The sequence below is a fragment of the Dasypus novemcinctus genome, chromosome 25 (genome assembly GCF_030445035.2).
Source record: "Dasypus novemcinctus isolate mDasNov1 chromosome 25, mDasNov1.1.hap2, whole genome shotgun sequence".
NCBI classification, from domain to species: domain Eukaryota; kingdom Metazoa; phylum Chordata; class Mammalia; order Cingulata; family Dasypodidae; genus Dasypus; species Dasypus novemcinctus.
The window spans coordinates 6,638,976-6,659,457 of NC_080697.1; the positions used below are offsets into that span (position 1 = coordinate 6,638,976).

The following is a 20,482-nucleotide window of genomic DNA, read 5'->3' on the forward strand; positions in this document are numbered from 1 at the left end:
CAGCCCGAAGCAGCAGCCCGAAGCAGGACACGGAACGGCGAGGAAGCCACGGCTCTCAGCTGCTCTGCCCCTGCACGTGGCTCTCGGCTGCCCCATCCACAGCTTAAGATAGCAGCAGATCCCACTTGGAAGGCAGCGGTAGAACCGGGGGCTTTAAACGCTGCAAAATTATAGCTATGTGCAAATGCGTGACAGTGATTAATTACGCCTTTTTCTTCTTTCCACGTGCGTGGTATTGGGAGGAATTGCCTCGCGGTGACTTGGTGGTGTGCCCGCCGTCCTTGATGCTTTCAAGGGCCCCACAGGCTGGCACACCATACACCTCGCACCCAAAGCGCCACCGCTGTGCCGTGCGCGCTAACCAAGGGCAGGTGTGTCTTACCTGGAGATACCTCTTGAGCCTCAGGTTCACCAGTCGCGGCCGATGGCACCGACTGCTGAGGAGCTTCTGGCAAGCCCAGACCCCCAAATCAGAGTCCCGCCGCCTCTCTGTCTTCAGATCAGTGATAATCTGGTAAAGGGGAAGGCAAGTCATGTTACTATGAGAGGCAATTTCCTGTTCTCCTCTGGTGACAGCGTACGTTTCATGGAGGGTAGAGAGGGTGACAGAATCCTAGGGGAGCAGGGCGGCAAGGGCTCCAGGAGATAGCCTTGTCTATGGGGAAACTGAGGCTCAGAGGGGAAAAGTCTCCTTCCAGAACATGGCCGTTCAGGCGTGGAATCCAGATTAGCGCCTGGGGCTGACTCTGTCCTTGGGACAGTTTTGAAAAGCAGCCACGTGGTCACCCTGACTTCTCAAACAAGGGGTCATCGACCCTGAATGGGAAGTTGTTTTTAACCAGATTTTCTTATAAAGGGGAGGTGGCCCTTTTCCAGACTGCTGATGTACTCCCTTTTTGCAGTTTGCTCCTGGGAAAAAGGAATTAGTATAACAGACCACTTCCCACACGCGGCCCGACGGCCCTTGCTGTTTTCTCCTGGAATGACACGGAAACGGGTGGGCTCTGCTGTGAGGGACCGGCCTGCCTGCGCCCAGCCAGGGTCCATCCCCGTCCCGCTGTCAGGGGCACAGTCCCAGGGGGACAGTCCGCAGTCAGAGGCAGGGGCTCACCTACAGGGACATCGCTTATGATGTCATCTTTCTGGCTACCGTGCATTTCAACGGCCACGCCGTGTGCAGAAAACCAGACCACAGAGAAGGAGACGGGGGCGCGTACCGGCCCCGCGGACGGCTCGGCTGGGCACACCACGAGCATGTCCTCCATCCCTTTCCTAGGCTGACCCCACAAATTCCCCAGGGGGTCCCACTCTCCAAGGAGCCGGGAGCCCAGCTGCAGAGAGCGCTGGGGCGAGGGGAGCCAGCGCAGAGCCCACGCCTGGTGCCAAAATCTTTTTTTTTCTCCCATCTAAACTGGACTGTAATTACCAGGCCCAAACACTAGGAGAGTTGTCTTATTTCTCCGGTGTGTGAGTGCACAAGCAAGTTCTTTGGAAACTGTAAATCGTTGTAAGGCTGTGAAGAATCATCCTGATTAAAGTCTCATCCAGAGGGACTCTCGAGGCCACAGCTGCCAGCGGCGCCCCCGCACCCCAGAGGGGCTGCCGCTGCCCGGGCTGGCAAGCGGGGAGAGGGCCCTCAGGAAGCCACGGTTGTGCTTTGTTCCCGTCCTCACACAGCAAGGGCTGGAGGGATGGGGCGGGGGTGGGGAAAGAGGAAGAACAAAGCAGGAAGTGAGGGGGTGGTGGGAAGGAAACGCTAGGGAGAACACAGCGACTGTGACGGGCCCTTGGCCTGATGAGAAAGTGATTTCTGACCCGATTGCCTTTTGGGAAGCCAGGTCGTGATGCAACGGGGCGAGCAGCTTGTTCCCTGCAGCCGCAAGCTGTGCCCCGAATTCCACTTCCCAGCAGGGAGCACGCCTGAGGGTGGGCGGAGGCCCGGGGTGGGTGCCCTGCAGCGCCCAGCCCTGGAGCCGAATTTCCAAAGAAGGACGCCACGGTGATCACGGCTCTCACCTCGTAGCCGCGCTGGGGGGCCAAGCGCATCACCGGACGCTCGGGAAAGAGGGGAGCAGCCGCTGCAGTGAGTGGCCAGTCTCGGGGGCAGCGGCCCGTGCCCGCCGCTTCTCCCCAGATGCTGCCGCCCGCTGTCCAGTGTGCGAGGCTGGGCCGGGTTTGTGGGATCAGTCTGGCAAGAACCCCGCTGTCCCCTGCCCTAAGGTGTCGTAGGTCCCACAGGCCATGACGCCGGGGCCCTGCCGGGGCCCTTTCCTGTGCATTTTGTCCACTTATTTGCAGATGCCCACAGAAGCACCCACCTCCGAATGCAGGTCACCAAGGCTGGCAGTGGCCTGCTGGGGGGGGGGGTGACCCCTGTGACCAGACCCCCAAGGGGCGCTGAGACCCCAGGACAGGAAACGATTGACCCAGGACCAGGTGCAGGGTCTCCGAACCCCTGTCTGAAGACCCCTGCACTCATTTCATACCCCCCAATCAAGCAGAGGACCCGAAGGAAAGCTTAGAACAGCGACCTGTCCAGGGCCCCATCGCCCACGTGGGGAAATAAAGAGGCTCACGTCCACCGAGCTCCTGCCATCATCAGCCCTCTGGCAGCACCGCGCTCCTCGCACCGCCCGGACCTTCCCAGAAGGCGAGCGTCAGGGTCGTCCCCTTATGCTCCCAGATGGGGACACTGAGGCACAGAGCGGTCAAGCCCCTCGCCTGGGATATTCCGCTTTTGAACGGGAGAGAGGCGATCTGAACTCAGCCCTTCTGACTCCAGTTCCTGCCCTTATCAACTACGTGATACGGCCTCTCATTCAGTTACCCAGAAAGAGAAAAAGGAAAAAAAGAAAGGAGGAAAGGGCGCCCACCAGGCCCCTTTCAGATGGGGAGGCCGAGAGGAATCTCTTGGGGCAGCAGATACGGGAGCTGCAAGCAGCACCCCCGGGAGGGCGGCCCACCACCCCAGGCTGGCCTCGGGGACGGGGCAGAGGCCGGGCCAGGAGGAGGGAAGGCGGCCCGAGCCAGGAGGGTGGGGTCCTGGTGCCCAGGGCCCACATCACAGGGTGACGGAGCAGCTGGGCAGGGGACGGGCCTCCAGGGATGTGGGCTTCCACCAAGGGCCAGGGGCAGGGCAGGCCGTGACCCTCTCGGCCAACACGACGGCCAGCGGCGCGATGGCAAGGGCAGGACGAGAAAACCACGATAAAAATGATGACAGCCGCTGCCACATGCCGCCAGCCTGCTACGTGTCAGCAAACGAGCCGGTGCTTCGTCCAGCTCATTTGCTAATGACACCACCTCACTGAGGACTGCGGGATTGGGCCCGATTTGTAGATGAGATAAAATCAGTAATTCCCTAAAGGCCAAAAAGCTAGCGGGCCGTGAGGAAGGCTCTGAGCCACCGTCTCTTGATCTCCATGACATGCAGTGACCGTCTGATTTGCCACCCAAGCCTGGACACTCTGGGGTTAGGCTCCAGCCAGGGCCACCCTGGCGCACAAGGGCCTATCGCCACCCTAACCTCACCCAGTGTCGGCCCCGGGCACCGGTCCCACCTGTGCCCAGGTCGGCAGAACACAGGGACAGCCCCCGCCTCCCGTCCTCCCAGCGTCCATGGGGCCGGCCCCTGGAGCCACTGAGCTCCCAGGCCGACGGCTGGATTCTAGAGCCATGGCTTGGACTGGGGACGCGAGGCAGTGACGGGCGTCAGCAGCACGTTTTAAAAAGACGGGTGGGCTCCTTGCGCCCTGGCAGCCAGCCCCTGAGGGGGTCGCCAGTCTGATAACCAGCAAGGCCCCCAAAAGTGGGCTCTGCGACTCTCCTGTTGAGAGCAGCCGAGGCACGGGGGCTGGCCACGAGCGTGCGGGCGGCCGCCGCTCCAGCCAGAGAAACAGCCTGCTGGAGGGATGCGTGACTTCCTCAGGGGTCAGTGCCGGCTGGCCAGGGCCACCCCCGACAGGCACCGTCCTGCCTGCACAGGGGGCCGCAGCCCCACTGGCCAGCGAGCCCCCCCACCCTGCCGGCCGGGGAGGAGGGAGCAGCTTTCCAAGCAGCCTTTGTGCTGCTCTTTCCTGCAGGATCCACCTGCCTAAGACTCTCTGGCCAAGAGGAGAAAGAATCTGCTTCCGAGCCAGGAAATTGGCTTGACTCAAACTCACACAGGGAGAAGAGAAGTAAAACGCGAATGCGAGCGCGGCCAGGCGTTCCCTGAAGAGACCCTCCGGGAGTGTCAGTGTAATCCTGGACTCTTGGGGTCCCCCGACCTGCACGGGAGGAGCCCAAGGGCCCAAGGAGACCCCGGCCGGCAGGGCTCTGCCCGCCCCTGCGATCACATGGGCTCTACGAGGGGCTCCTGCAAGGGGCTACTTGTGGTGGGCAGTATGATGAGGAGGAAACCTGCGAGCAGCCCGTGCAGGCTTCCTGGGGGAGGCGGCCCAGCACGGCTGCCGGAGGCCCCGATGCGGGCACAGACGCTGGGGCTGGACCCCCGCCCTGCTGCTCGCAGGCTCGGGACCTTGGGCAAGTCACTTAGGTTCTCTGCCGCTCCGTGGAAGTGACTGTCACCAGCGTCCTGACCCCAGGGCCGCCCTGAGCTTGTACAAACTACGCAAGGCCCAGAGAAGGGCCTGGTGCGGGGCCGCCCGTGGGAGGGGCCGTCTGTTACGACTGTTATTATTACTTGTTTACACTTTTTAAATTAATGTTAAGAGATCACAAAGAATGTTACACTAAAAAACATAAAAGAGGTTCCCATATACCCCACTCCCCAGCCCCCACCCCATCACTTTTGTAAATTGTAATTTTTCAAGATATATATATATATCACAAAAAAATGTTACATTAAAAAAAGATAAGAGGTTCCCCTGTACCCCCACCCCCACCCCACTCCTCCCACACCAACAACCTCCCCCATCATCGTGGCACGCTCATCACCCTCGGGGAACACACTTTGGAGCACTGCTGCACCACGTGGATAATAGTTTACCCTGCAGTTCACACTCCCCCCCAGTCCACCCAGTGGGTTATGGCAGGATGTATAAAGTCCAGCATCTGTCTCTGCAGCACCACCCAGGACAACTCCAGGTCCTGAAAATGCCCCACATCCCATCTCTTCTTCCCTCTCCCTGCCCTCAGCACCTCCTGTGGCCGCTTTCTCCCCCTCGATGCTGCAGTTACTATTACCGCTCCCTGGGGCTGAGCCCCAGGGCAGGCTCGGGCTGAGAAGCTGGACGCGGGCACGCGGCTCTCTTGACCCCCGGGCAGGTTCTGTCCACACCAGCCCGTGGGCCGGGGAGCCGGCACGAGAAACGAGAGGCCAGGGGATGGCCGGGAGTGGCCTCTGTTCTGAGGTCCTGGCCTAGGGGCCAAGGGGCTGATGACAGTGACAGAGCTGCCCACCTGCCTTCCCTGAGGCCCAAGACACACAAGTGCCCGCTGACCACGTCACGTGCCTGTCGCGGACCCCTCACCCCAGTCCCCCAGTGCATCCCCACCGGGTCGTCCAGAGAAGCTCCGGAGAGGGACACGGAGGCCAGACCCGCCCCCTGCTGAGAGCGGCGCAGGTGGCACTGGAACCCCGCTGGCTGGCTGGCGGCCCCTGCTTGGCCACCGCGTCCTCTGCCAGCGGAAGCCGACCGGGGGGCCGAGCCAGTTGCGAGTGGCAAGGGGCCGCGGGACCAGGACGAGGCCCGGCTCCCGGGCAGGGTCTGTCCATGCCGTGACCTTCATCACACCCAGGAACCATCGGGGGAGCCCGTGGGAGGCGCTGGGGGGCACCCTCAGACTGCCAGGCCTTGGGCACTCGACTGGTGCCCCCGAGGCCCTGCTCCCCGAGCAGCGCCCTGGGCTGGGGGCTGGAGCCCCTCTCGCTGAGGGGGCAGGCCAGTGCTGGTGACACCAGGTTCTCGGGGCCGTGGGCGCAGCTGGGGACGTTGAGATGCATTCAAAACCCACCCCTGCACGCCAGCCCCCGCACGAGCATGTAAAGGCCGGGTGATGGGGCGTCCTCCCACCTCCTGCCCGGCCCGGGGCTGGGGGCTCAGGTCTGCTCACAGCAGACCTGCGGGTGAGCAGCTGCCTCCTGCCCCTCTCCCCCAAGGGAGGCCGGAGGGAGGACCGGGACAAATGCTCCACCCAGATGTGGAGGCCGCGGCTGACCTCGGAGACAGAGCCCGGAGGCTTTCTGGGGGTGAAGAAACCGGGGTCTACCGCCTGCTCCTCCCCTGGGCCTTGTCTGTGCTGTGTGGCCTTTAGCCAGTGACTGCCCTCTCTGATCTGCAGATGCAACACTTGCTAAATGCAGAAACACGGGGACCTGTACCGAGCAAACCTCGGGGGCCGCAGTGAAGCTCAAACGAACTTCTCTTCCCAAAGACCGTGGGTGTCTGTTTTAGCCCCGTCCAGGATGGAAAGTTCCTCAAGGGGAGGGATCGGGCCTCGCTCGTCTTTCTAGGCCGGAGTTCTGCCCGCCGGAAGTGACGACGTTGAATCTGTAAAATGCCGCGGCCTTGGGGCAGCGAGCAGCTTGGGATGGCTGGGGAGGGGAGCGCAGAGGGTGGGGGGGTGAAGGAGAGCAGGAGGCCGCTGGGGTGTGAGGGGCTCCCACCGCCCCACGGCAAGTCCAGCCTGCGGCGGAAGGACAGCGTGGTGGCCGGAGCGCGCAGTGCCCGCGGAGGACGGGCCGCGAGAGCCCGTGGGCCGCCCGGGCCCCGCCCGGACCTTCAGCCCTGCTCCGTGGAGCTGGGAGGCCTTCGGGCTCTGGCTTCCCCGCCCGTGGAGAAGGACGGCTCCCGCGCTGGGGCGTGAGGGCTCGCGGCCACAGCGCCCTGGAGCGGCCACGGCGCCCTGGAGCGGCCGGCGCCACGCTGGGACCGTCCGCAGCGCACGGGAGCCCGTCCCCGGGTGTGGTTAGAGGGGAGCCGGGAGGGCGTCGTCACGGGCAGGGGGCGGCAATCGTCGTTAGCGCCGCAGATCCGCCCTCCAGGGCCGCGAGCCCTACGCCGAGCCGGGGACGACAGCGGGCGGTCCAGCGTGAGAACCCACTCGCCTCGGGGTCGCGAGTGACCCGCTCCGCCGCAGGAGCAAGTAACAGGGTGGCCGAGGGGATCCTGAACTGACGCTCGATTGTTCCGTAAACCCACAATTCCTCTAATTAAAAAAAAATACCGGCGCAGTGCTGGCACCTCTTCGGCCTCTAGCACGTGCGGCTGCCCCGGGTGCGTTGGCCGAAGTTGCCCCAACCGCCAGATGCAAAAAGACGTGAGAGAGGCCAGGCCAGCGCTGGCTGCAGGAAGCTGGGACACGTGGCACCGTGCACTCTCGGGGCCCGTCCGTCCCCCTTTCCAGCGACCTGGTGTTCTCTTGAAAGCAGAGACCAGTCTTGGATCAAAGTCGCACATCGAGACAACGTATCGTGCAAACCCCTGCATGGTCATGGCATCAATGGTCATTCGGGGGCCCACGGGAAAGGCTGCCCGAGGCCCACAGACCCCTCAAAATCCCACGGGGGCACCCGTCTAGGGGGTCAGCCCCAGGGTGCGCCCTTTGGTGGCTTGTCCGGGTGCTCCACGGTGAACCCACCTGCTTGGTGAGGCCAGAGCTGGAGGTGAAGCGTCGGCGTGAGAAGCAGGAGGGCCGGACCCTGATGTCGGGGTGACCCTGGACTGCCTTCCGCCTTCGGCAGGCTGCTGGCTGCCATCTGTCCTCATCGAGGCTCTTGGCTGAGCCGTCCTGGGACCCGGGCTCTCGTCGCCTCTCTCAGAGCCTAACGACCTCCGCTCAGGTGATAGCAAGGAAAGGGGGCTCCCACAGGGCGCCCCGATCCAAGCTGAGCAGAACAGGCTGCCATCCAGAGCGGCCCACCAGGACGGGCTGTGCGACCCCGCACGGAACCCCAAGGCAGTGATGCCCCTCACGCCTTTTCCCAGAAACCGTTGCCACACACCCCCGGGAGCGCGGAGCTCAGCGCGCCCTGGCGGCTCGGGGCCCAGCCCTGTTCACCCACGGGCAGAGCCACGGAGCGGGCGCGGGGGCACGGCCCACTGTCATCAGTGGGGTCCCAGCCGACCCAAGGCGTGACCGGGGGACCCTGACAGCTGGGGGCAGCTTAGCGACGGCACGGCATGGACACCCCTGGCCTGGCGCCCCGGCAGCGGCACAGCCACGCTCGTCCCCGGCCGCCCGCGGGGAGGCCAGTTGGGCGCCCGCACCCTCTGGGGGAGGGGCCCGGCACAGGCCTGAATGCACGGCTGCCCCAGCCCCACCCACACCCCGGCCTGGAAGGAAGGGACGCGGCAGCAGCTTTAGGAGAACAGCTGGGGCGAAAGCCCCGAGAAGCCAACTTCCCACGTGCGCAAAGGCCACGCGCCTGCCTCGGGGCTCCACGCTGAAAACACACGGGGGGCCCTCCTGCACGTCAGCGCCCACCTCTGGCCTGGCACCCGTCTCCAGCTGCCATCGGCCTCCGGGCAGGGGTCCCTGCGCTCCTGCAGGGAGAATTTCCGGAAGCACAGGTGGGATGCCCTCCCCTGCCTCAACTCCTCTATGGCTTCCAGCACCTTCGGGATGAGGTCGGTGCCATGTGCAGCCTGCATCACCCCAGGGGTTCCCCAACTCCGCGCCCTCCGCGCACGTCCATCTACTCCCTCTGTTTGCAACGAGGGGTGCCCAAGGCAGGGCGAGAGCCCCCCTTCCTGAGACCGGCCAAGGGTCCTTTCCAGGCCTGACGCCGGGCCCAGACAGGAGGCTAGAAGCACCCGGCACAGAGCCACGCCAGGCAGGGAGGTCGAGGCCTTGGGCGTGACGTGCCGGCAACGCGACAGCTAGCGAGTCAGCCAAGCACCCGCGGGCACGCAGACACCCCAGGCTCAAGAGCGGACGAGCCCTCTTCGACAAACCCAGGTAAGGGGCCTTCTCCACCCTCAGGCAGAGTGCCACCCCCCCCCCCCAAGCCCCCACCTCGCTGCCGGGACAGTAAAGCAACAGGGATGTGCTCTTTTTGCTCAAGGGTCCTTTGGGACTCCCGGGGCACCTGTGCCAACGTGCACATCTCTCTGATCCCAAAGACCTCTTTCGCCTGCTCAGCTTGTACCCTGATGACAATAGCTCAGCCCGAGAAGAGGCTGTGTGAGTGGAACGCGGGGTGCACCGGGGGCCGGAAGCGCGGGGGCGAAAGCAAGAGGTGCCGAGCCGCTCAGCTACGTGAGAGCTGGTTTGCTCTTCAGGGCAGGGGTCAGGAGAGACGACGGTTTCTCCCTTCGCAGGCGAGGAAACTGAGGCTCCCGGTAGCCACGACTCACTTCCAGGGCAAGACTCCAGCCAGGTGCCTTCTCCCACACCCCAGACCGGCACAGCTGACAGCGACGCCACCACGCTCAGCCCCGGCGTGGCGGAGTTCGCTCTGCCCACAAGGCCCCACGCGTTAGCGCGCACCCAAAGCCCAGCGCTGCCCACTGCTCCTGAACCGCTCAGATACGAGGCACGGTGGCCTTGGCCCAGCACCTGGAACCACCCAGAGCGGTGACCTGAAACCCCGGCGGGCTAATGCTTCTGCCGCAGTGCCTCATGGGGCAGGCGCACGCGTTTGGGGGGCAGAGGACTAAGGTCCGGGAGAGAGCAAGACGAAGGCTTGCACAGAAGCCTGCGCGGCTCCAGGGTGCCCAGGACTGTGCCCCTCCCAGGGCCGATGCCAAGCCTCTCCTCTAAGCAGCGGAAATCCAACACGGTGGGGGTGCTGACACCCAGAAAACTGGCCAACGTTCCCAATCAGGGCTTGTTTTTTTTTTGTTTCTTTACAAGAGCCAGGGATGCAACATTTACCAGCACACCCTGGATCCCTAAGCTGGATCCCTAAGAAACACACTGGGCTGGAAAGAAAAGAGAATTATACTGTCGCTATGCCTCTGTCCTCAGCTCCTTCCCTTTTTGCCTTGAGTTTCCTTATCTGGAAAAGAGGAGCAACACTTCTTGCTTTCCTTCCATGTAACTAAGAGGAGAAAGGAAGCCACGGAGGGGCAGGGCAGGGAGGCATCTGGCAATGCCCGCAGGTGCTCTGGTCATCACGCTGGCGGCGGAGGTGCGGCTGCCATTGGGGTCCAGCGGGTGGAGGCAGAGATGCCGCTAAACTCCCCAGAGCACAGGACAGCCCCCAGAGCAAAGCCTGTCTGCCCACAAGGTCGAGAGCGCCAAGGTTGAGGACCTCTGCAGCAAAGATGTTCAGACACAGTGGCCCGTGCAGCCACCTTGATCATCGTGGAACTGGGGTCTGTTTGCAGGACATCTGGAGGGAGAGCATTACGACATATGCTAAAGGGGGACAATGCAAGTTAAGGCTACGCTACAGGGGGCAATGCATGTCTAAGACAATGCTAGAGGGGGCAATGCATATCCAAGGTTACATTAAAGGGTAAGAATGCACGTCCAAGGCTACACTACAAGGTGGCAATGCAAGCTAAGGCTCCGCTACAAGGGCAATGCATGTCTAAGACAATGAGGTTGGCAAAGCATGTCTAAGACCACACTAGAGGGTGGCAATGCATGCCCAAGGCTATGCCAGAGGATGGCAATGCATGTCCAAGACTCTGCTACAGGGTGGTAATGCATGTCCAAGCTTACACTACAAGGTGGCAATGCAAGCTAAGGCTCTGTTACAGGGGCAATGCATGTCCAAGTCTATGCTACAGGGTGGCAATACATGCCCAAGGCTACACAATAAGGTGGCAATGCAAGATAAGGCTATGCTACGGGGGCAATGCATGTCCAAGACTCTGCTACAGGGTGGTAATGCATGTCCAAGCCTACACTACAAGGTGGCAATGCAAGCTAAGGCTCTGTTACAGGGGCAATGCATGTCCAAGTCTATGCTACAGGGTAGCAATATATGCCCAAGGCTACACAATAAGGTGGCAATGCAAGATAAGGCTATGCTACGGGGGCAATGCATATCTAAGACCATGCTAGAGGGGGCAATGCATGTCCAAGGCTACACTACAAGGTGGTGGCAATGCAAGCTAAGGCTATGCTACAGGGGGCAATGCATGTCTAAGACCATGCTAGAGGGTGGCAATGCATGTCCAAGGCCATGCTAGAGGGTAAGAATGCCAGCCTACGATGCAGCTCCAAACCCGACCCAGTGCCTGGCACCCACAGGCGTCTAGTGAAGCTTCATGAGAAAAGCAAGTGGCTGAACACACACTGCACTCTCTAGCAGGCACACACACATACACACACACTCGTGACACCAGGGAGAAGAGTCTGACAAATGCAATTTGCCTCCTCAGGAGTGTAGCGAGAAGGAATGGTGAGATATCCCAGCCCTGGAGACTCGGGCGAGACAAACGACCAGCCACCTGACAGCTGCAGCAGCGCCGGGCAGAGGCAGCTTTACCTGTCAGCTCTGACATGGGTGGAAACACCTTGCAAGGTGTGGTTTTCTAACTCTGCTCTGGGGATGCAGTCGGTTCAAGACAAACAGCAGGCAGCCTCGCTTTTGACACATTCAAAAACCCCATTTAGAGGCAATCCTCGGATCCCCTGTGCCACTTGGGATGGAAAACGCACTTAGCACACATCCCTGAAGCGGAAACAGCATCAAGTAAGGAACGCCAGAGTCGCTGTGCCGGAGCCGCCCCGTGACCATGGTGGCCGGGGCGTAGCCTGCCCCGCCGGCAGGACCAGGCACTCCTGAGGAACAGGGGCGCCCCTGCCTGCCCCCAGGCTCGAGCCCCTGAAGCTGGGGTGACTCCCAGCCACAAGCCTTGCCTGCGAGGCCTCTGTAAGACCCCAATCCCAGGCCGCTCACCGGACAAGAGCCGGCTCCTAGGAAAGCAGCTACCTCCGTGCGTCCCCCAAGCTCTGGCCACACACCACAAGCCCACAAGGCCCTGTAACAAGAGCCCCGAGTTCAGAGCTCAGGCTGGAGGTGGGAGGACCCCGTGGCTTGGCTGGCGCCAGGGCTGAGAGCAGCACAGGGAGACCGAGGCAGCCCCTCTTTGTCTCTGATGACCACACTGAACCGGAAATTAGACTCACAGAACACCAGCGCCCGAAGCCACCTGAGCCTGCTGTCTGCCCACCCTTCACCTGGGGGCCAGGGGCCCAGGTGACAAGGAGGTGCAGGCCACCTGAGCCTGCTGTCTGTCTGTCCTTTTGTGTTTGGCTTGCTTCATGCAGCATAATCCATGTTGTCATATGCTTCATGACTTCTTTTCTTCTTGCAGCTGCATAATCTTTATCTGGGGGCCTGTGCCCCAGGAGAGAAGGACTGCAGGCCACCTGAGCCTGCTGTCTGCCCGCCCTTCACTGGGGGCCAGGGGCCCAGGTGAGGAGCTGCAGGCCCAGCAAGGCTACTGGCCGGTGCCTCCTGTCAAGTCCCACCGCCGAGAGGGAAGGCTTCTGTTCGGGTCTCTACACTTCCTCTCCAAGGTCTCCTTGGGACTATGGAACAAGATAAGAAACCAGGGAACATCCCGCAGCAGGAGAAAGTAAGACGACCACGGGGACTGAACTTTCACAGACGACGCGGGCTGCGGGCAGCTCATCCCTCGCCGAGCTGGCCCCTTCTCTCTCATTCATTCTTCACACCCACAACACAGTAATGCTCTTCATTATGCCCAAAATAGAGAAGAAAAGACGCACGCCTAAGGTTAAGTTGCTAATAAATTTCTTAGATTCCAGTGCTCATGGCTTCAATATTTTTTGTCCTATTTTCTTTTAAACGCTAATATTTAAAGCAACAATAGGACGACTTCTTCCGTAATGGCAAAATCATTCTGTTACACTATTAATAATCTCTTGATTTGCCTGAAAGCTAGAATTTTTCACACTAATATGAAAAATACTGAAATATTTGCTAATACCTCTGATGCGCCAAGCCCCGTGCAGCCCCGTCTCTAATTAGCAAAGCAGCTCCACTCAGCGCGTGCCCTCGCCTGCGGGGTGCCGGCAGCAGGGCCCGGCGTGCAGGCCAGGCCCCTGAGCTCACCGGCCTGCCCCTGAGCTCACTGGCCAGCCCCTGGCAGGGCCGCGGGGCTCTGCGGCCTGAGCTCGTTCTGCCCCCAGACCTGCCTCGTCACCCATGGAAACAGGTGGGTGAGAAGCCGCAGGCACCGGAAAACTCCCCCCCTCGAGCAGCGGGCACAGTGCCGAGGGCCGGGCCAGAGGGGGGTGTCCCCGTCTTGGGGTCTGGCATAGCCACTTCTGGACATCGCCCAGCCCTGCCACTGGCTGCGTGCTCGCTTGGGGAGGGGGGCACCCAGCCAGGGGGACAGTACAGGAGGAAGAATCCAGCCGAGGCCCACTGGGGCCCCCCCAGCTTCCTGGACTTGTTCCACCTCTGGAAGGTTCTGAGAACACAGCTTGGTGTCTAGCTGGCACTCACCAGGAGCTCCGGGGCCACAGGCAGGGGCCACTCGGCGCGGTCGCGGCTGGCACGGGAAGCGTGGGCCAGTGTAGGGGCAGCTGGCCCCGCGCGTGTGGGGGATGCAGCCAGAAAGGCATATGGAGGGGGCAGTGCCCGGCCGAGGCTCTAAGCCACGCAGGATTAAGCGGGGCCACGGGGGAAGGCGGGGTGGGGCAGAGCTCGTGGATGTGATGGTGGAGGGACGGAGGCAGTCCCTGCGGCAGCTCAGGAGGGCCGGGGGACAGGAAAGAGACGGGGGGACGCCTGGACATAAAGCGAGACAGGCCAAAGCAGGGACAGACAGCGGGGCGACCTCAGAGGGCCTGGCGCCACGAGAGGATCCGCACTCTCAATGGGGGGCCTTCCTTTGTCATTATTTGGGGGACAAGGAGATGTGGTCAGATTTCTATCTGTGTATCACAGATGCGATCGCAGGGCACAGGCCGCCCTTGGTCAAGTCACTCTCCAGCCAGGTGTCCCGAGTGTTGTAAGAACAGCTGGTGGAAGCTTCTTCAAGATCAGCTAGTTCACCGACGGGGGACCTGCATGGGGCTTCTCTCAAGGACGTGCGAGGAGAGCTGAGAACTCGAGATGTCCACGTGGGAAGCGCGAATGGGAGGCGAGGAAGGCTGCCGAGGCCAGTGGGCAGGCGCCCAGCGCCGGCCCTGGGGGAGTCTTGGCACCTGCGTCCCAGGCTACGGTCCTGACCCATCAGGGAAGGGGAAGTCAGGAGGCCAACGCAAAACAGAAGTGCCTCTCCTCTCCACGCAGTTAACATTTCCAACTGCAGGCCGAACACTTATCTTCACCAACACGCGCCGCGCTTCCATCTTTGAGAATGAACAGGTGGGTCGAGTACAGGTGATATCCAGATGAAACGACAACGGTGGGCACAGAAATGCCAGGCTTGCCTCTGTGTCCCCCTCAGTCTACCAGGCTCTGTGACGTCTCTGGCTTCTCCTGAAAGGAGGCTGGAGCTGGCGGTCAGGCCCACACAGGGTGCAGGGACAAGCCTCCATTCAGGGGACCTCCCCAATCACTGCACAGTTGCCTGTGTGAGCACACCTCCTGGAGCACCTTGCAAAACGCCTTCCGAGTCCCTCTCAGGAAGGATGCAGTGCCAGGAAGTGCTGCCACCAGTGGGAAAAAAAAATGCCTGCAAAATTCAAACCACGGGGCATTTGTTCAAGTCTCCTGGTAATGATGTCCCTGATCTATAATTCATGAGAGCCTCCAAGCGTGGCCCATTTCTGACGAAGAGAGGCTACATTTTGGAGGTATCAGAGAGGGGGTGGGAGGAAAAGCACTTTTAAACGGCTGCACGGCACTGTGCCTTTGAGGACACCGGGCCCTGTTTTGGAGCACTCCTCTTTCCAGCGTGAGAGCCTCCTCGGAAGAGCTCTTTTCATCTCTCTTCCCTCTCTGAAATGGAAGAGGCAGCCTATCATCCCGTTTCAGTTTTATCTTCTGTAACACCAGATAAAAGATGAGGCTGCGCCCATCTGTTAGCACACACGGGCTGCAGAGCGCGTGAAAGCTGGCACACACCCGCGCGCACACTCACACATCCTTGCAAAAGGAGGAAAAAAAAGCCACCCTTTTAAAAAATTTATCATCAGCAATCCCACCCAATGCCGACCAGAGAGCTGCGCTTTTATCCTTTTATGGGCAGATTCAGGAGGAAGCCAGCCTCGCCACAAAGGCTGTCCCCCCCCACCCCCCCGCACTGCCAGTGGATTGGGATGCTGAGACTGGCTGCAGGCTGCCCTCCCCCCACCACGACATGCGCCACGAGCCCCCTGCGCCCCGCCCTATCACAGCCCACCTGGCTGGAGGCCGAGGGCACCTCGGGGCACGCGCGGGGGTTTCCGTCCCCTGGCACAAGGCGCACCCGGCAGGCTGGGTTTTCTTGGGAAGATGAGCAGGAGGCCCACCTGGGGAGCTCCACCTGGTCACCTGGTACTTCCTGCGCTGATCAGGGCGGGGGCAGGCCCCTCTCTGCTCCTTGAGCGCCGCTTGTGCTCAGCGATTCCTGAAATGCAGTCCTGGTGACTGAAAACCCGAAACTGGAGTGGGAAGGTACCTGGACAGGCTCCAGGTGGCTCTCGCGTCCCCCCAAGAAAGGGGGCCCCAAACGCAGAGGCTTCCTGAAGTCCACGGGCTTCCTCTGCTCCTTGAAACCCGCGTTCATTGCCGAGTTCCAAAAATAAGCACGCTTTCTTCCACGAACGGGGTGACGCTCTTGTGCTCACGGGGTCAAAGGGGATGGGGCAGGGGCGCCAGGGGGGGGCGGGCACCGAGGCCGCTGCGGCTGAGCAGCCGGCGTGGTTTGGGCAGGGACCTGCCAGGCGCCACAGGACCTACCCTTCCGTGTCGAGAGCCGTGTCCTGTGGATTCTGCCCCAGGGTGTCCCGTCGCCGCTTCGTGATTCTTTCCTCCCACTGCCACTGCCCTCATTGAGGCTCTCCTCAGCCTTCCCCTGGCCTGCCGGGCACACACAGCCGAACGGCTCCTCCCGAAGCAGCACGACTGTTACTGCATCAGCCCGTGGCTCAAGCACCTTCCCTGATGTCCCCGCTGACTAAGAAAGAAAGCCGAGCTCGAATTTTCCAGGCCTTCTGCATTGGTCCCGTCCGGCTGAGGACCCTGGCCAGCCTTCCACCTGGTTGCTCCTCTGCTTCTCTTTCCCGGTACCTCAAATATTCTTCTCCAGCGGCAACTCCTCAACCACACATCCCACTCGTCCATCAGGGCCACATGAGAAGTCTCCAGCCACAGAGCCAACTTTACCTCCAGCGGCAATTCCACCGTCCTTTGCACCCCACACTTCCCCGCCCTGGGACAGCGATCTCGTGCATCGCAGAGCAGTGCACCTCCCTTGCCCCTTTTGACTGGAGCATCCTCGAGGGCAGTGCCCAACTTACTTTGCATACTCATGGGTCGAAAATAGCTCATGACACAGAGCAGGTGCCCGCGAATGTTACATAAGTAAATTATGGCTGTAGTACCGAGATGGTAGAAATAAAGCTCTTTTGGGGGAGTCACAGCTATATAAATGGACTGTGTCGATACAGGTATGCCTCAGAGATATTACAGATTTGGTTCCAGATTACCACGCAAAAAAGTGAAAGTCGCAATGGAGTCACACAAATTTTTTGGCTCATATAAAAGCTACATTTGTTCTGTAGTCTACTAAGTGTGCAATAGTGTTATATCTAAAATTCAGTGCATACACCTTATCTAAAATGTGAACCAGAGACATGAAGTGAGCATGGGCTATTGGAAAAATGGCACTGGTATTTGTTTGCCACTGGGCTGCTGCCAACCTCCGATGTGTAAATCTCAGAGTATCCACGAAGCACAACAAAGTGCAGTGCAGTAACATGTGGAGTGCCTGCAAAGGGCAGGAAGGCCTCACTGGAGGGCCACAGAATGTACTGGAAACACGCTGAGTAGAATGGGGTCGCTGGCAGGGAACACCACATTGCTAAATTCAGAGGTCAATTCTTGGTCTCCATTAGTACAAGACCAAGTGTCAGTATCTGACACGATTGAATCATTGCCCCTTTTAGAGAGATTTTGTTACGTAACTTCCAGAAGATCACAGTCTTTCTTTTCCTTCTAGATAATAATAGTTCCTTCTCAGTCTCTTTTTCTGGTTCCTTCTCTTTCTCGAAAATGCTTAACATTGGCATTCCTTTGACTTCTCTTCTTTATGAGGACTCATTCCTTTGGTGATCTTGCCTGGTTTCAGGATTTTAAATGTCATCTATACTTTGAGAAATTCCAAATGTATATTTCCAGCTTTGGCCTCTTCCTTGCCTGCAATAACTAACAGCCTGTTCAAAATCTTTACTTGGATGTCTAAGTCAAACTTAACATGGCCCAAAACTCAACTCCAGCTCTGCCTTCCCAATCTGGCTTCCCCCACATTCTTCCCATCTCAGCTAACAGTTCCATTCTTCCAGTTTCTTAGGACAATAAAATGGAGTCATCCTTGCCTCCACTTAATTTCCAGTCCTTTAGGAAATACTCTTGGCTTGACCATTAGAATGACCCCACACCCACATCCCCCATGGCTTTGTGCAGGCAGAGCTGCAGCCACCTCCCCGCAGTCTCCCTGCCTCTCTCCCTGTCCTCTGTGGGCCACTGTCCACACAGTGCCAGACGGAGCTACTCCAGTGGGGTCTGAACATGCTACTCCTCTGCTCCAGAGCCCCCATGCCTCCCCTCATTCAGACGAAGGGTCCACATGCTGCCAGTGACTTGGAACGCTCCTCCCCACCATCTCACCTACGCCATCTGCTCCTCCTCTTCCTCTTGAGCTCTTGGCTCCACCATGCTGGCCACCTCTTTTTCCCTCCAAACCATCAGTCACGCTCGGCTGGTCTTTCCCTCAGCCGAGACATCACGCTCATTTCCACGCACTCCATCCTGACCACGTTTCAAAACGGAGCCCACCACCACCACTCACGATCCCTCTTCCTCTGCTCCTTTTTGCTCCCATTGTTCTTTTGACTGTCTAACTTGCTAGAAGGCAAGAAATACGACTTTAATATCTTTATATTAAGGTCTCCCATTATTTGATTGCCAACTTCTCCTTTCATGAACGTATCTTATCTCTAGTGCCTAGTACTGGAGCCTGATGGGTGACTGGGGTCGGTGGTCTCTGAGCAGTAGCTTAAATAACGAATGGAACTGAGCCACAGAGAAAGGGGGCCGAAAGGCATTGGTAGGCGGGGAAAGCACGCAGCAAAGACGGAAGATAGGACCTTCACCAACATCTTAAGAGGAAGGCGTCTACGAAAGCCTGCCTGAATTATAGGAGAACGCCACAGGAGCACAGATGGGCAGCTTCCAACTTGTCCAGGCCAGCAGGTGAAAGTCACAAGGGACTTCAATGCACAGCAATGCTTTGTGTTTTTAAACACAGTCAAAAGGGAAATGAAAAACGAAACACACCAAAGTTGGTAAGTAATCACGTGTAACCATTTCTTCGACAACAGTTTACATCACACATTTTAGCTTTTTCCCTAAATTATTACAATGGTAAACATATCAAATTCCATCTATATTAGCCTATAATTAGATATCCTATAAATCTGTCGGACCAGGTCAATGTCAATCTTATTCACTGCCATAGCCTCAGCGCCTACCCATAGGTATTCAGTGTCTTAGAATTGTTTAACGAGTGAAGAAATGCATGGATACCTTCTGAGAACCAGCTCACCCCTAGGCCAGTCCTGGAGGCAGAAGAAGCATTAGCCTTCACCTTCCCCGAGCCGGCGGCAGCTGGCTTAGACGCCAGGGTACGCGTCCACTGGCGGAAAGGCGAATCCACCCACCTGCAGGCTGCAGTGGTCGATGGCACACCCTCTTCTTGACCCTCTGCCCAGTGTCTCGGGATTCTTTACTCTCTTGCCGTGGTTGGGTGCTCCGGTAGAGAGCCGACACTGGGAGGGGTGAGACAGCCACTGAGTTGCAGCATCTGCCTCTTCACCAAGGCGGGTTATCATGAGGTCCCTTAGCAGCTGGGCAGAGCCCCTGAAGCCTCAGCGTATTCACCTACAATGAGGGAGTCACCAGGGCGTAGCGAGGATCCCCGAACCCCTCTGAAGCCTGACCTCCTCCTGCGCAAGCCACAGGTAGCCATTTCTTCTATGGACGCCCCGCCATGACTCTGTGTGATGGACTTTATCTGGTCATTTAAGATCCATCTGTCAGCATCTGCTGTGGTGACTATCAAAAGCTTGGGCTGCTGCAGGTAGTGAATGGAAGGAAGACATGAGATGTGGAGGCGTTTTCAGGACTTGGAGTTGTCCTGGGTGGTGCTGCAGGGACAGTTACTGGACATTGTATGTCCTCCCATGGCCCACTGGGTGGACTGTGGGAGAGTGTGGGCTGTGGTGTGGACCACTGACCATGAGGTGCAGCGGTGCTCAGAGATGTATTCACCAAGTGCAGTGAACGTCTCATGATGATGGAGGAGGTGGCTGTTATGGGGGGAGGAGTGAGGGAAGGGGTGTGGGGGCATATGGGGACCTCATATTTTTTTAATGTAATATTAAAAAATAAATAAAGACCAAAAAAAAAAAGCTTCCTCAATGCATTATCTTCTTCCCAGGTGTCTGTGAAGAGCCTCGCCGTTACCAAACTTGAAAGCGCGAGGGGCTGCCGGGAACTGATGAAGGTCAGGAATTAACCATCGCGCCGAGAACCTTCCTCCCAGGTAGACGACCACATGGAAGACGTTTCCAGCACCACTGCGCACCCCTTCTTCTACCTTGGGGGGACTCTCAACACGGAAGGGAGTCAACTGCTGCTATGAGAAATAAGGAGAAAGAGAGCTGACGGTCATAGCACTGAGCACGTGCCCATTCACACGTGCAGCCGCTAGGCTCCTGAACACAAGACTTCTCAGGGAAGATGATTAACGTAAAAATAAAACCAGCAGTCGTTCCTCACTGTGGAAGAAATCGGGCAGAGAGGCTTGGGACAGTGACAGCCTTCTCTCCTCTGAGAGTCCAACTTCAGAGGAACCTGCAGATGCTCCAGGGGGCCACGGGCAGGTGACCAGAACGTACCTGTGAGAGCCAACACTCTTCTAATATTGTCCAACGTGGAGGAGCTTCTATGACACACGTCCAGCATTAGATAGCCTCTAAATTACCTAGTGCATGCATTCCTCGGCCTGCATATTTATTCAGCAAACATTTGCTAAGATAAGCAAGGAAGGTTCCTGGGCTACTACGAAGGGTATGAGCTTTGGAGTCACAGGTTCAATGAATCCGGTCTTGAACTTGGTCCTTACGCTCTTTAACTTCTCTTTCCTTGAATAGATCATGAGGTTCCTATGCCACGCCACCTCACGGTAGCTGGGATGCTTAAATGAGCTGCCGTGGTAAAAAGGCCTCAGTGTAGAGTTGCTCTACAGCAAGCTCAAAAAATGCTGAACCTGAACTGAGGGCCAGCTGAGGCCAGCTAAGGCAATGCCACTATGCCACCCGAAGGACACCAAGGTAGTCACACTTTTGGAAAGGGAGTTGGAAGGCATCCACCTCCAACTCGAACACGGAGTCA

General features: G+C 58.9%; 1 protein-coding gene across 5 annotated transcripts in view; it reads right to left on the minus strand.

Moving 5' to 3' along the window:
• CYRIA (CYFIP related Rac1 interactor A) overlaps positions 1-20,482 on the minus strand; it is a 98,552-nt gene that overhangs the window by 58,757 nt on the left and 19,313 nt on the right. For 3 of the 5 annotated variants that reach the window (XM_058288035.1, XM_071211885.1, XM_058288032.1), the window contains one exon: positions 383-511. The gene's annotated coding sequence lies outside the window, so the exon portion shown is untranslated. Of the gene's footprint in view, positions 1-382; positions 512-18,613; positions 19,722-20,482 lie in introns of all 5 variants that reach the window. The other 2 variants (XM_058288036.1, XM_058288033.1) reach the window with 2 other exon arrangements.